Source organism: Urocampus carinirostris, chromosome 10 (assembly GCF_059441175.1).
Source record: "Urocampus carinirostris isolate Australia breed hairy pipefish chromosome 10, RoL_Ucar_1.0, whole genome shotgun sequence".
NCBI lineage: Eukaryota > Metazoa > Chordata > Actinopteri > Syngnathiformes > Syngnathidae > Urocampus > Urocampus carinirostris.
In genome coordinates, this window is record NC_142358.1 from 26,561,310 (window position 1) to 26,568,236 (window position 6,927).

Below are 6,927 nucleotides of genomic sequence, written 5' to 3' on the forward strand. Positions count from 1 at the left end.
AAAATGTCAGCACAACTGACTTGAACTTGAACTGGTTTTCCAGCTCAAGTTCAAGCAAAAGTTTTGTGGGACATGATTTGCATTCCCTCTTCCGGGGGCGTATTACTCATGTTGTTCACGTAGACAAATCCACTTCCATTAAGCACAGCGGGATTATACTGCAGCCGCCATAATGCCTTTGGTACTAAAAGTAGGTTGGTCCTGTCAATTCATGGATCTAGAAAGAAGTTGAGAAGTTGAGCTCTTTTTAGTTGTCCAATGACATCAAATGTCACTGTATGCTCATAAAAATGCAGCACACGTAGGCAATCGCACCTAAACACATGGACAATTAAAATCTTAGTCGGATTTGTGTGTGCAGATGTGTATGTTGTGGTAGTGCCTACATAGAAGGCTGTTCTCACTACTGGTATGTATGACACTTTCACGGCTTGGATTTATTGACTTGAGTGAATGATAATAGATTTATTGCCTCGGATCCATGCAATTCATCTAATTTATCAAGGAAAAAGAGAGCGAGGTGCTATCTGTCAGAAAAATGGAGGGAGGAAATGTTTTGCAGGAAAAATGACAATGACTTAGTGAGAATCAGGGAAAGAAGTGGTTTTGCAGCACTTCAGAGTACTCAGTCAGCGCTATTGGCTTTGTGTGTGTGTGTAGTTTTCAGACACTTTAGTTGGCTAGTTTTTGTCTTTTATAGTCCACATACTTTTTAAAGTATTCAGTGCTCTTTTTCTGAACTTTTCATTAAAATGGGATAAGTTTAAGGTATTCAACACTGATTAACTACATTGACAACTTCAGTTTACGCTTAAGTGTATTTAGGTTGGCCTAAAACTAATGTCTGTAATCAAACAAATTAATAGATCTGCAACAAATTTCTTTTCATGGTGAATTGATACTGTATCTTTTTTTTTCACTAATACATCGTTTTGCATTCACAGTTCGGTCTGTGACTACCGGCCGGGCTATGCCTCAGGGCCCCAAGGTAGAAGTGAGTTTTCCGCCTGCATACATGGGTTTTTGCAGTTTTCAGGTGAACTAAACGTTTTTGATGGGCTGACATGAACAATGCTGCTATAGCCAAGAAATTTGTGTTAAAATAGTAATAATTAAAATTGAACATCCCCTTCTTCCCACGCAGTCATTGGGGCCTAAGGTTGTTCAGTGTGTTTCGTTAGATAGTCGTGGGATTACTCTGTCTGTCCGTCCGTCTGTCTATCTATCTAGCCTTTTTCTGTCACCTCTTAGTCTTAGTTTGTCCCAGTGTCATGTTTTTATTAAAATTTCCTGTTAGCATAGTATTAAACTAATTTTTTAGAATAGAAGATTAGAATTTACTTTTATTGTCCTTCTTTGTAACAATGCACACAGAACGAAATATCGATACACCTGACCCGCACAGTTAAACTCTAGCGAGCCGATGCAGCCACAGCTAAACAGGGCACAGCCATTTTAGTCATTAGGTGACCAAACTCTCCAATTCCAAGGTATGACTCGGCCGAGGCTTGAACCAGCGACCTCCCAGTCTCAGAGCGGGGGCCCTACCATCTAGGCTACCGAGCTGGTACTGAAGTACTTTTAGGTACTTGACTGTGTGTGTACTGGTCAAAATATCACAAACCTCTCAAACAGTATGAATAATCTAAGTGTCTTGTTGTGTAGCAAACTTTCACATTATAAAAAATGATTGCGCCATTGAGCCATTCCTCTGAGAAAGTGGTCTAAAATCTGACGGGTTGCTTGGAAAGGAGAGAATATTTTAATAGGAATATTCAACTTGTTCTTTCAAATACATTTTTAATCAATTATTTATTCAAATGATTTATCCTTCTATTTTTTGCATCACTTATCCTCATAAGGGTCTCTGGAGCCCATCCCAGCTATCTTCAGGCAGTGGGCAGGGGACACCCTGAACCTGTTGCCAGCCAGTCGAGGGCACATAGGGACAGACAACTCCCTCGCTTATTCACACCTAGGGACAATTTAGACTGGCCAATTAACCTGGCATGCATGTTTTGGGGATGTGGGAGGAAACCGGAGTGCCTGGAGGAAACCCATGCAGGCAGAGGAAGAACGTGCAAAGTTTGCACAGGGAGGCTGCGGTAGCTGGATTTGAACCCTGGGCCTAACCACCCAGCCACTGTGCAGCCCTCAAATTCAGATTTATTGACCCCAAAATTTGCTACAGCACAAAGAAACTAAATACATGGTCATGGCGCTCATTTTCATTGCTTTGTCACTATTTCCTGGATGATATTTCAACAGTAAAATCAACACTATTTTTGGATTCACATAGAACTTTAGATAAAAAGGTTCAGAAGTTTTTTTTTTTTTTTTTTTCATATTTAAATGCTTATCAGTGTTGTTGTGTCTAATGGGTATCATTCAAGGTTCATGGAGGGATAATTCTTGTATCAACTGTGACTGGTGCTCCAACCCATAAGAAATCCAATACTTTCTGCTGGCCGGCATGAAAAAAGCAATTTGTTTTGCCTGATCTATGTGCCAGTGTTTTAAGAGGAAAAGGGAGGCAAGAAAGAGAATGCAAGATGAGAGGATCTTGCACAGAAGAGGTATTAAAAACAGTTGTAAAATGTGTATTTTACTGTGAAAATCAGTTTGATTGATTCTCTGGTGGATATTACTTGTAATATTTTACGCTGTATAAACAAAAATACACAGTTTGGGGTCTGCACTAACAATGGGCAAATGGGACAACATTGAGTCAAATCTGTACAGAAATGCCTTTTTCAGTGGTTACAATTCCTTCACAGCGCAACAATTTATCGGGTCGGAGCACAACGATAGCAAGGAAACATCGCAACATGACAATCAAGGAATTATCTTGGCAGCAAGATAAAGATACAGTACTGTAGTCAAGTCTCTGCTCATCTCAACAACAAAAACGCAGAGAAACGGTCTGCATTTATATAGCTCTTTTCAAGTCAATGAAGACCTCCCAAAGTGCATTACACTAACCCATTGACACACACTCACATACCAATAGCAGCATCAGTGTCTTACCCAAGGAAACTTCGACATATAAAATGGCTGAGCTAGGAATCAAATCAGTGGTCAGTGAAGTGCTTTCCCTCCAAAGTTATTGCCACAAAGAAATCGACGAGGATGGGATTCGAACCCATGCATGCAGAGCACAATGGATTAGCAGTCCATCGCCTTAACCACTCGGCCACCTCGTCTGATTCCTTTGAAGCAGGTAACATGGACATTTTGGTGATTGTGGGTCATGAAAAAATCTATAAAAAAAAAAGTTGACTGGTCAAAAGCCGAAATAGAAATGTATTATTTCCTAATTCATGATACAAATGTGGGCGTGTGCGGCACAGTTCCGAGGTCATGAATTCGAACCTCCTGTGTGGAGTTTGCATGTTCTCCCCGTTCTTGCGTGGGTTTGCTCCGGGCACTCCGGTTTCCTCCAACATTCCAAAAACATGCATGTCAGGTTAATTGGCCGGTCCAAAATTTCCCTAAGTGTGAATGAGTGAGTGGGTTGTGTGTCTCTGTGTGCCCTGCGACTGGCTGGCAATCAGTTCAGAGTGTCCCCTGCCCACTGCCCAAGTACAGCCAAACAAGAGTTATTTCCCCCTTCTGGGATGATCAGGCTGCTCCTCCGCACCCCAATGACTTTAACAGCTACAGGCCGGTGGTGCTTACATCACATCTGTTAAGGACCCTGGAATGGGTGGTCCTTGTCCATCTCCGCCCTCTGGTGGGACCATCACTGGATCCACTCCAGTTTGCCTACCAGCCTTAGGGCATTGGGGTGGATGATGCCTTCATCTTCCTCCAACACCGAGCTCTCTCTCACCTGGAGAAACCTGGGAGCTCTGTCAGAGACATGTTTTTCAACTTCTCCAGTGCTTTCAACACTATACAGCCTGCACTTCTGGGGGACAAGTTAGAGAACACAGGGGTGGACCCTCACCTCGCAGACTGGATTTTGGACTACCATACCATCCGTCCACAGTATGTGAGGACCCGGGACTGTGTGTCTGACACAGTGGTCTGAGGTACGGGGGCCCCACACGGAACGGTGCTGGCTCCGTTCCTCTTCCCCCTTTACCCCGCAAACTTTTCATACTACACACCCACCTGTCACTTGCAGAAGTTCTCTGATGACTCATCAATCATCGGACTCATCACAGATGGGGACGACAGTGAGCACGGAGAACTGACACAGGAGTTTGTGGACTGGTGCCAGCGGAACTGCCTCCAGATCAACGGGGGAAAAACGAAGAAAACCGCTGGCGGGTATAAATATCATTTTGACATGACTTCTGATTGTTTAAATGAGTTGATTATCTTAAAATTGTGCTTATTGACGAGTAATATCATTCCTGCAAAATAATTTCTTCCCCGAACCCTTTTTCCACACAATTTCACTTTTGTTGATTACAGATGCAAGTTTCTCTAGTCAACAATGTTTTTGTTCTCTTGTTTGAACTAATTTTCCAAGTCAATAAATGGTCATTTGTTGTATCATTTTTTTTGTGTGACTATAATTTTTTTCTCTTTTGTCCAATCATGAAAAATGGAAGGAGACCGAGGGGAAGGCCGCAATTGACGTGAATGGATGGTGTTATGAGTGCACTGCAGGAAAGAGGTCTAAATCTAGTAGAAGCTAGAGCTCTCGTTAGTGATAGGAATGAGTCTTAATCACCATTTTTTTGTGGTGAATACGTTTCACCAGGTTATAAGGCGCCCTCTCAAATTACCGGCCACATAGTTTTTTAAGTATGCTTTATGGTTCTTTTACAAAAGAATTGTTCTTGTTTTAACAATGACAGATTTTTAAAATAAAAACAGCAATACTTCAACAATAATATCGTCGTCGGAGAAATGCCCTAAGTTACCCACAAGTCAACCCTAGGAAGCGATGACCGAGGAACCAAGTTATGATCACAAACATAACAAACAGATTTGAGAAATAGGACGACTGTATTGGGAAAAGGATGCGAAGCGGCAAATGGAATTTTCATCTGAGGGCAGCGCTAAAGGACGGCACAGCCAGAGAGTAAATTAGTTATAATAGAACGGAGGAAGAATGGTGAACGCAAGAGATTTATTTCCTGTGTTTTGGGGGAAACGGGTAGATATATCAAGTGTACAGATGGAAAATGTAGCGGGGGAAAAAATAGCATCACAAGCCGAGGCACAAGGCCCTGAAGACGCCCTCCTTGAGAAGAAAAAGATACAGCCCGGAAACACATTCCCCAAAAGAATTGGCGTACACAAACACAAGCATTCATGGTGTGTGGCACTTCCCCTGGAGGTAGCTCAGTCACTGAGGGGTCAGCCATTTATCCTGTCCCATTACTGCAGACACCCCTGTGAAATTGTCCTATAAATCAGTGTCTTTGAGCGGCACAGCTCCCCCTGTTGACCGACCACTTGTTGTTTATACAACTCCAATTTAGCATTGAGATCGGCAGACGCGCCTCAAAAGCAAGGTAACAACTTATCTAGTTGGTTTTTGGCATTATGTTACCTGATTAATTGGAACCTTTTGGAAAAGCTTGTACTATAGCATTTTTTTTCCACGTGATCCTTTAAGGCCTGGGTCAGCAACCATATTTGGACCATGGACCGGTTTCATGTCTGACGATATGCTTGCGACCCGGCTTAATAACAACATGAGTAATAATACTATTATCCATAATAATGAAAGGTGATTGAAAAAAGTTAATTAATTCAATTCTTGCACCACTTAAGCTCACTAGGATTGCAGGGGTCCTGGAGCCCATCCAGCTATATTCAGGTGTTGGGCAGGGGACACCCTGAACTAGTTGTCAGCCAGTCCCAAGGCATATAAAGACAGACAAGAAATAAAATGAAATGAAATGATCTGCATTTATATATCGCTTTTCAAGTCAATGACTTCGCAAAGCGCTTTACAATGTGCTCCACATTTCCCAATATCGTCCTTGTATTGCAGTCATGTAAGACGCTAACCTGCTTATTGGGGGTGTTAGGGGTTCAGTGTCTTACCCAAGGACACTTCGACATGTAACACGGACGAGCCGGGATTCGAACTGGGATCCCTTGATCCCAAGACGAGCGCTCTACCTCCTGAGCTGTAGGGATTATTCTAGCTTTAATTTTGAAAATGTTTAGGATTGAAACAAATTATTCTTTTCTGCAATCAGTAAACGAATTTGCCTCTAGGTGTTGTTTGTGCTCCACGATAAATATATTTTTCTCTGAAGGATGCTAGAATTTCCCACACTGGAAAAAAGAATATTGCGTTATTACTTTGAGTTCTGATATGAATTACTAATCCCAAGAAAATGGATCCAATGAACCAGGCCGATTGAAATAGCTCACACAATTTCTATACTGTATCTCCAGCGCGCTAAGAACTTTTTTTATTGTTTAATATCTTGTGCATCCATTCAATATGGTTGGTGTAAAGTGTATGTCAGGACCAGAACAGAGACAGGACCCACTTGCGTTGCATTGCTCACAAGTTTTATTGGAAGAAAGACAAAGGGTTGTGCCAACGATCCGGTGATTTCTGGACGCAGGAAGCAGGTCGCTCTGAACGCGGAAGTGGATCTTCCGTGGCGAGCGATAGCAGTGTCGGGAACGGGAAAACGGGTCAGTAGCTGGAACAGGAGAGCAAAAACGTGGTCGGGGTCGGAAGCGAGTCGGAAGCGAGTCGGAAGCCAGGAAAGGAGAGTAGACGTGGTCGGGGACAAAAAGAGGTCGAACGCCGGAATGGGAGAGTAGACGTGGTCAGGATCAAAAACGGGTCGAAGCCGGGAGACGAACGACAGCTAAAAACAGGTGGGAGTCAGGGTCGAAAAAGGCTTGCCTAGTGTTAACTGAGATTCGCAGACGCACTGACAAAAGAGGACAGATAGGAGTGGGTTTAAATACGTACCGGGAGCTAATCAGAGTTGT

The 6,927-nt window shown here is 42.8% G+C and overlaps 1 non-coding gene across 1 annotated transcript; it reads right to left on the minus strand.

Annotated features, from left to right (window-relative positions):
* Nucleotides 1–3,121: 3,121 nt before the first annotated feature.
* On the minus strand, nt 3,122–3,203 carry trnas-gcu (transfer RNA serine (anticodon GCU)). The gene has a single exon. It is a non-coding gene; the product is annotated as a tRNA-Ser (tRNA).
* Between the last annotated feature and the right edge of the window lie 3,724 nt (nt 3,204–6,927).